General features: G+C 45.2%; 1 long non-coding RNA gene across 2 annotated transcripts; it reads left to right on the forward strand.

Moving 5' to 3' along the window:
• Window positions 1-290: 290 nt before the first annotated feature.
• On the forward strand, window positions 291-8,482 carry LOC139046595 (uncharacterized). Of its 2 annotated transcripts, none has more exons than XR_011506835.1 (3): window positions 291-1,844; window positions 5,034-5,141; window positions 8,082-8,482. It is a non-coding gene; the product is annotated as an uncharacterized lncRNA (long non-coding RNA). The 2 variants fall into 2 exon arrangements; XR_011506836.1 differs by lacking the exon at window positions 8,082-8,482 and adding an exon at window positions 7,595-7,810 and having other exon boundaries at window positions 298-1,844.
• The last annotated feature ends 402 nt before the right edge of the window (window positions 8,483-8,884 follow it).

Raw genomic sequence — 8,884 nt, forward strand, 5'->3', positions numbered from 1 at the left:
AGCGTGGGGGGTCCGCCGTTCTCCGCAGGGCGGACGCAGCTAGCCGCGGTGCGCCATTTCGGGTGCGGAGCTGGACAGCCGGGAGGGCTCAGGGTCGCCCGTCCTACCGGGCCCGGCAGCCTGGCGTCACCCCACACTGCATCCCCAGGACTCTGCACCCACCGCCCGGCCCGCGGACGGCTCTGTGAGTTTTGATCCAAGTCTTCTCCAGTGCGCGCACGCGCACCGGCACAGTCTGGCGCACGCGCACACCCGCCTGTGCGGACCCTGAGGACCCGAGCCTTGGGGTTGGGCCTCGTCGGTCGCCGTCGCTCTCTCGGCGGTGGGGCGTGTCGCTGTGCTTCGCTACGCGGAAAGTCTGTGTGTGGATGGGCTGAGACCCGTGCCTGGCCTGAGACTCGGGCCGGGTCGTCCCCGCGCCCTGCGGCTCTGCAGTCCGCTGGGCACAGGCCTGAGGACAGCTTGTCCCGCCACCGTGGGCGCCTGTGGCCCTGGCTGCAGCGTGAGCGTTCCCAGCCTTCGACTGGCAACCTGGCAGGAGACGAATAGCAAGGAAAAAGGCCTGGAAATTAAGCCGGCCCAAGAAGAGGAGCACATCTGGTGGTCAGGCAAGGCTGGTAGCCTCGGGGATCGCGGAACGCGCAAGTTCTCCGGGTGTGGGGCGGAGCTGCTAAGAACGTCAGCCCTGGTGTGCAAGAAATACGTCTCTTAATTTTCTGGACCTCAGTTCATTGCTAACTCTTCTGAGCCACAAGCAACTCACCCTTCCCCGCCCCCATCTGATGGACTGGTTAAAAAATAAAGATTACCCCAGTTCTTTTTGGGTTCCCATTCCCAGGGTTTAGGCCAAATTCTGGAAGCTTATTCAGTGACTTGGTGGGTAAATTCATGGTTAAGTAATTTACCAGGGTGCCATTGCTATTAAGTCAGGATTCAAACCCAGATCACTCGGACTCCACAGGCTGTTCTCTCAACCAAGATACTAGATCTGTCTCTGAAACGTTTAGCCTCAGCCCTGTTTGAAACCAGCTTGGACCACAGTGCCCTGAAGTATAAAGCACACTGGGCTAGGGGTCAAAAAACAGGACTAGAAGTCAGCAGGTGACCTAAAACGAGACTCTCCAGGTCTCTGGACTTGAGTTTCCTCTGGATGAAATGGGGTTAATGGCCCAGGGCTAGGGATTCTGACTGGTCATTTGCAGGCCACCATCCAGCCCATCATAATGGTGTTTCCTGGCTGACAGAGACTTTCAAGCATAGATGTCACAGCTCCAAGATGAAGAGGCCTCGTCCTCGCTGGTGTGAAGTTAGATTCTACGGGAGTGAACTGGTTGGTGTGCAAGGACTGATGAGAAATGCTGATGGTGCAAGGGAGGCGATTATGACATTAATAGCCCCCACATCCACTACCTCTCCACCTCCCTTCAAACAAACATAGACAAGAACTCAAATTGTGCCACACAGGAAGGTGAGCTGGCCCTTGAGATGAGCAAATCTGTAGTCAAAATGCTACTGATGACTTTCAGATCACATGACACATGGCTGAGTAGCTACTCCTGGAATTGTCAACAGTCCAGCTGAATTGACATTTTACTTTCCAAAACAAATGCAGCCAAAAAAGAGCAGCCCTTCCGGCCACTGCTGAAGGCGCGGCTGCCAGCTTCCTAGAAACCCGAGGCAGGTGACGCCCACAAGTGCAGGCTAGGGGGAGTTTTGAGTGAAGTCTGCGGCTATTCTCTCCCTCTCTTTGGAGCCCTTAGTTGGCAAGTCAGAGCAGATTCCTGAAGAGTGCTCCGGTGGTATGCAGACTGATTTGCAGACTCAAGGGCCTGCCCTCCCCTGAGGTAGGAGGGAGTTTTCTTAAATTTAAGATGTAATCAAAATGGCTCCTATTGTAACAGAACCTTGGGTGGAAACAGGCAGCCTGGCTCAGTCACTCAGAATCAGACAACAGGCTCGGCTTGGGCATAATATCAATGGCTGCGTTGTTTATGTATCTGTATGTTCATGTGCAATTTTACATCTGCTGCCAAACAGGAGACAGAGGTTTTATACTGCTTCAATTTGGACATTTTCACCGAAAACTCTGAAACTTTCAGAAGGGAAATTGTTTCCATTTAAAGCCAATTTGCCCCAATCTTGCCGAACCCCTGCCTCTTTTCACTTCTGGGCTCCTTTTATAGACTCCAGGGAGTAGGAAGTCATTTAGCTCATCCCCAGGATTCTGGGCTGGTGGAACTTTAGGCTGAGTTCCAGACAGGTCACGTTCATCTGTTCCCATCGTTAAGCTTTTGGAGATAGGGATTTCACTCTTGCCTTGATAAACCACCTCTGTGTATAATAACCCTCCCTTTGGAACTGTTTTCCTGGTTCTAATCCAATCCCTTCTGCAATAATTTAGCATTATGAAATCTTAGATCTGGAAAATAACCTTAAAGTTCATTGTATTAATTTTCCCACAAACTTGATGGGTTAAACACATAAATTTATCATCTTACAATTCTGTACATTACAATTCCAACAGAAGTCAAAAATTCAACAAGTCAAAAAAATCAAAGTGACAGCAGGGCTGGATTCCTTTCTCGAGGCTATGGGAGGAGATCTTCTCTTGTCTTCAACTTTGTAGAGGCTAATGGTTAATGTAGAGGCCCCCTGGTTTGTGGGCCCTTCCTCCTTCTTCAAAGCCAGCACCGTCGCACCTCTCTGACTCTGACCTCAGCTGGGAAAGGTTCTCTGAGTTTAAGGACACATGATTAGATTGCCACTCCTCCCGACAATTCAGGATCATCTCCCCGTTTTCGGGTCCTTATCTTAATCACGTCTCCGGAGTCCCTTTTGCCATATCAGGTAATGTTCACAGGTTCCAGGGATCAGGACATGGACATCTTTGCGAGGCCGTTATTCTGCCTACCACAGTCACCTCTTCCGACTCTTTGCCTTTTAAAAGAGGGAGTCCCCTGACAGGTGCTCCTCTAACAGTATTTCCACTGGTGGAGATGTCACTATTTCACAAGGCTGTCAAGGGTAATGTTGACCAACTCTAAATGTCAGAAAATTCTTATGTTCAGTCCCAGTACTTCCCATACATAGGTACTGTCTTAAGACGCACAGTAGAAAACCCAAGCTGGTAACCCCACCTGCACAGCCACCACATGAAGTTCTTAAAATGTTTGAAGACAGCTAGAAGATTGCCCTTTCATTCATTAGTGAAACAAATTGAGCACCTATCATATGTGGGTGCTATTCTAGGCTTCAGAGATACAGTGATTAATCAGCCACCCCAAGTCCCTAATCTCATAATGCATTCTTTCTAGTGAAGGAAGCAGGTGGATGAGCCAGTAGGCAGCCTTAGCGTTGTCTTAAGTATCATCAAATCAAGGATACCAAAAGAATTTTGGAAAGAGTTTGATATCTCTTAAAAAATCATCTAAATAACAATTACCGGGGGGGGGGGGTGGAACTCATTGGATTTTGGACACATATTTTATGTTTTAGAATTGTTTTTATTTTGAGTTATAATGGAGGAGCACCAAAACATTTTCAGAGCCACAGTCCTCTGAAGATCCTGTCCTAGCCTTGAGAACAGTTTGTAATAGAGCAAGCAAAGACGGCTTCCTGGGAAAAGCAGAGCCTTCCAAGATGAGTAGACTTAGATAAATAAAGGCTAGAGGGGAGTACATTCTATAAATTCCTGCCGACACCACAGCAGCCGGATGAGAGGGAGAATGCGGCGGATAAGCCTTGCATTTTGGGGGTAGGGCTGTGGGGAGGGCGTAATCTGGGTGTTTCACTCTAGTTGTTACATGGAAGTCTTCTCAAAGGCTCAGAGAAGACTAGGAATCAGCCGCAATGGGGTAGCTCGGTGCCGGCAGCTCCCCATGCTGTCTGCAAAGGTCTGGTAAAGCAAGAAAGGCCCGAAAGGCAGATGTTGAGGATAAGTAAGGCGCTTAGAAGGTGGAAGTGCCCAGTCAGAGGCCAGCTTCTCAAAGGGACGGCAGCCCAATAGCTAGGAGCAGGGAGGTCTGACCCTGGAGTGCTCCAAAGGAAGGTCTCAAGCTCACAGGCAGCCTCTTCAGAAATAAGGAGAAGGTGTTCGGGGCACAAGAGCCACTCCATGCAGCGTCCATCTCTACAGCTACAAAACCCGGAGCTAAACACCATTTAGACTGCTGTCACTGAGTTTGCCTGAGTCACTCACAGAGCCCCAGGCTGTGGCAACCTGTAAGAAAATCTGGATGATGCTTCAGCAGGTGAAGGTCATCAAGGCATTTGTTCTTATTCACTTCAATTTGTTCTTATTAATTTAAATTTCAATCTTTTCTCTTGATAAAAATTCAGCCTCTCCACATGCATTCTGGGAGCTGGGAATAGGAAAGTGTCATCTCTATTCATATACTGTGCTGCTGTTTCTGAAATACAGATGTAACTGAGGTTCTTTAAATAACCTAACCAATTTTCACTCCAATTTCCTGACATACAAAATGAAAAAAAAAAATCTCTTTTTTTCAAATCAGCTGTTTAGGGGCTCTGCTGCTGACGCTATAATGTTGAAAATTCATTGGTGGACTGAATTCTGTGATGCAACTTCTCCATTTTTGGGAAAGTAATGCATTTTATAGTTAACATTTGAGGTCTCTCCTTCATTTTGGCTTTCTTATTAGAATGTTTCATTGCAAAATGATCATTCAAGTTTGTGTATATTTTAGGCATGTTTGCCTTTAAGACAGAAGAATTCTGATTTTTATTTGGCTGCAGATCAACTTCAGTCATATTTCTGAAGACCTTCTTAAGGATTGCTGGAAGTGTTTCTGGCATTGTTTTGGTTGGAACCAAATTTGTATCCTGTGATGATAATCTCATTCTCAGTGATTCTTATTTTTAAATTTTGTTGGGTCCCTAAGGGAGTATGCTGAGTTGAAACAAATTCTGCTATAAGAGAGCAGGGTCTAAAATGAGAACAAAGAAGTAGTACAATGCTGGCATGTCTGAGAAAATAGTGGCATGACATTGATAGCCTTTTTCCATCTCTACAGGTTCTGGAGAACTCTGACCACCCCCTTCTTTTACTGCCTATGTCAACTCAGGGGACTTGGGCATGACTAGTAGCAGAGATCAGTGGTTCCACGCCCGTATGGCAAGAGGTAATCTTTCTGGGGCAGGTGACTATGACTTGGTTTTTTCCTTCTTTTTTTAAATTAATTAATTAATTAGTTAATTTTTGCTGAGGAAGATTCACCCTGAGCTAACATCTGCTACCAATGTTCTTCTTTTTGTACGTGACGCACCACCACAGCATGGCCCCTGACAGACGAGTGATGTAGGTTAGCACCACCACAGCATGGCCCCTGACAGACGAGTGATGTAGGTTAGCACCTGGGAACTGAACCCAGGCCACCAAATTGGAGTGTGCCAAACTTAACCACTAGGCCACTACAGCTGGCCCTGGTTTCTTTCCTTATTTGTACGCAAGTCTGGATGTTTAAAGATGTAGCATGATTGAGGTGATTTGAGTAAACCAAGCCCTGCTCATTTAATGTCCACAGACACCATGGTAAATAACCCAAGCCTCAAAGTCTACTTTTACAGGAAGTCATTTCTGGGGGCAGCTCCAGAGCTGACAGATCTAAGATATGACCACTACGATATCAGCTCCTTCCTCACATTGTCGCCTTAGACAGAGTGTGGGAGCTAAGAGAACTTGTCTGCAAGCACAGGTGAGACTCGCCCAGGAGACTCTGAGAGAGAAGCAGGAAGATGGAGAGGAGCTGGAGATCATGCACCAGCTGGTGAAAGTGAGGGCTTAAGAAATGGTTTATTACTCTTTTTTTTTTTTGAGGAAGATTAGCCCTCAGCTAACATCTGCTGCCAATCCTCCTCTTTTTGCTGAGGAAGACTAGCCCTGAGCTAACACCTGTGCCCATCTTCCTCCACTTTATATCTGGGAAGCCTGCCACACATGGCTTAACAAGCAGTGTGTAGGTCCACACCAGGGATCTGAACCAGTGAACCTCAAGCCACCAAAGTGGAATGTGTGAACTTAACTGCTGTGCCACTGGGCTGGCCCCTTACTGCTCTATTTTTTTTTTTTTTTTAAAGATTGGTACCTGAGCTAACAACTGTTGCCAATCTTTTTTTTTTTTTTTTCTGCTTTTTCTCCCCAAAGCTCCGTACATAGTTGTATATTTTAGTTGTAGGTCCCTCTAGTTGTGGCATGTGGGACACCGCCTCAGTGTGGCCTAATGAGCAGTGCCATGTCTGCACCCAGGATCCAAACCGGCGAAACCCTGGGCCGCTGAAGCAGAGCGCATAAACTTAACCACTCGGCCATGGGGCCGGCCCCCCTTACAACTCTTAATTTTACCTGATTTGTGATTGCTCTCCACCTTTCTTCCACAAAGGATGTCATGGCTGGTGGATTTATGGGTTCTTCATTATCATCATCATCATCATTCTTACCAACATTCTGATTCTTTGGTCATTTAGCATGAAACAGAAAAGCTCAGAAATCCAAAGGGGGACTGAGTCATATGAAATGTCAGAGAACTAGAGTGAAGATCCACGAAATCCTTCTGAGATTACAGAATCATTATCCAGCTTCAGTGTTCATGAGGCCAAGCCTTGTTAAAGGATGCCATAAGGCTAGAGTGTTAAAAAACTGATAGAAAGGGGCCAGCCTCGTGGGTGAGTGGTTAAGTTCGCGCACTCCGCTGCAGGTGGCCCAGTGTTTCGTTGGTTCGAATCCTGGGCGCAGACATGGCACCACTCATCCAGCCACGCTGAGGCGGCGTCCCACATGCCACAACTAGAAGGACCCACAACTAAGAATATACAACTATGTACTGGGGGGCTTTGGGGAGAAAAAGGAAAAAAATAAAATCTTTAAAAAAAAAACTGATAGAGAAATAGTTAATGTTCTGTGGAACAGATGCTCTATTTAGACTCTCTCTTTCAAGTCAGGGGGGCAGGGGTGGTGTGGTGGATAGATTATTAAATACAAGGTATTAGAATAATTGGCCATCTGTTTAGGGAGGAAAATGGTTAAGGTATATTCTTATCTCCAACCATAAAAATTAATTCCAGATGGAGTAAATATCTAAATACATTCATTCATTAAACAAATATTTATTAAGGCATTACCAGGTTCAAGTTGCTGTGGCTCTAGCAGTAAAGCAGATAAGAATCCCTGTTCTCGTGGAGGCTACACTCTAGTGCAGAGTGACAGACAAGAAGCATATTAGTCAGTGATTTATGTTATGGAGAAAAGCAAAGCAAGGAAGGGGAGTAGGGAACAGGAGTTTGCAATTTCAAACAGGATGTTTAGGGAAGGCATCACTCTAAAGATGACATTGGGTAAAGACTTAAAGTGAGGAAGTTGGCCATGCAGTTGTGGAGAGGGGACATTCCAGGCAGAGGTAACATTTAATATGACAAGAGATTTTCACACATTGAAGTATATGGGGTAACTATCCGGGTTCAAAACTGATTTGGGTTGAACTAAAAAGGCTGACTTATGGCCTATCAAACATACATTGTACCTCTGCTTAACCACTAAAGTAAAGAATGCACTCTCTCTCTTTTTTTTTTGCTGAGCAAGATTGGCCCTGAGCTGACATCTGTGCCCATCTTCCTCTATTTTATATGTGGGACGCCTGCCACAGGCTTGATAAACTGTACATAGGTCCACGCCCAGGATCTGAACTGGGGAACCCTGGGCCACCAAAGCAGAGGGTGTGAACTTGACCACTGTGCCACTGGGCTGGCCCGAGTGCACTCTCTTAAGATAAGAATGCATACTTCCCGTGCCCTATAGGTAAGACCCTATTGGTAATGCCTGGATTAGTCCCTTTCCTAGCATCATAGTCGTGTTGACCTGCTAATTTGCAACTGAATACCTCTTTGAAATTTTGATGAAAATATATCCTGGGTGTGTTTAATGTATCTTCTTTGTTCTAAAATGATATAAGACTGTACTTCAGATATAAGACTGGAACCCATGCTTCTCTGCAGTGCCTTCTAAGGCCTTCCCAGGTTATAATCCTCACTCTGGCTCGTAATAAACTCACCCCAATTCTGATTTATAGGTTGGTTATGGATTATTTGCGTTGACAGCAGGCAAAAGAAGAGGAGTCAAGGATGATGTGCATGTAGACTCTACAATGGCCCCAATTATCTCTGCCTCCTGGTAAATGTGCCCTTTTGTGATCCCCTCCCCTTCAGGGTGGGCTGGACCCAGTGGCCTGCTTCTAGCTGCTAGAATATGACAAAGATGATGAGATGTTACTTTCATGAGTAGCTTATGTAATATTGTGACTTCTGTCTTATTAGCAGACTCTCTCTTGCCTTTAGCTTGCATGCTTTGATGAAACAAGCTGCCATGTTGGAGAGGTCCAAGTGGCAAGGAACTGAGGGTGGCCTCTGGCCAACAGCCAGCTAGAAACTGAGGCCCTCAGTCCAATAAAGAAAAATATTGTCAGATTTTATTACATAATAATTGTAAATTTCTCTGGGAAAAAAGTCCATAAACAAAGTTTTTAAAAAGTCAACTAAGAATAAGAATTTACAACATATGTAAAATCGACCAAACAGTAATATCAGTTAGATATATTTGTAATAATATTTTACTATTTTTATTATTATTATAATATTTTATCCTAATATTTAACTTCATAATATATCCAAACTAATAAAAAAATCATATAACTCAATGAATATAAGCTCAACGAATATATTTAAATGCACAACAATACAAGCAGGCAATTTGCAGAGAAAAAAATATGACCTATAAATACATTAAAAGATGCTTAGCCTCACTAATTTAAAAAAAATGCTAACTCAAACAGCAGCAAAATACCATTTTCCCTTCTTGAAATTCTGTAAAGTAGGT

This window comes from Equus asinus, chromosome 11 (genome assembly GCF_041296235.1).
Source record: "Equus asinus isolate D_3611 breed Donkey chromosome 11, EquAss-T2T_v2, whole genome shotgun sequence".
In the NCBI taxonomy this organism is placed as follows: Eukaryota; Metazoa; Chordata; class Mammalia; order Perissodactyla; family Equidae; genus Equus; species Equus asinus.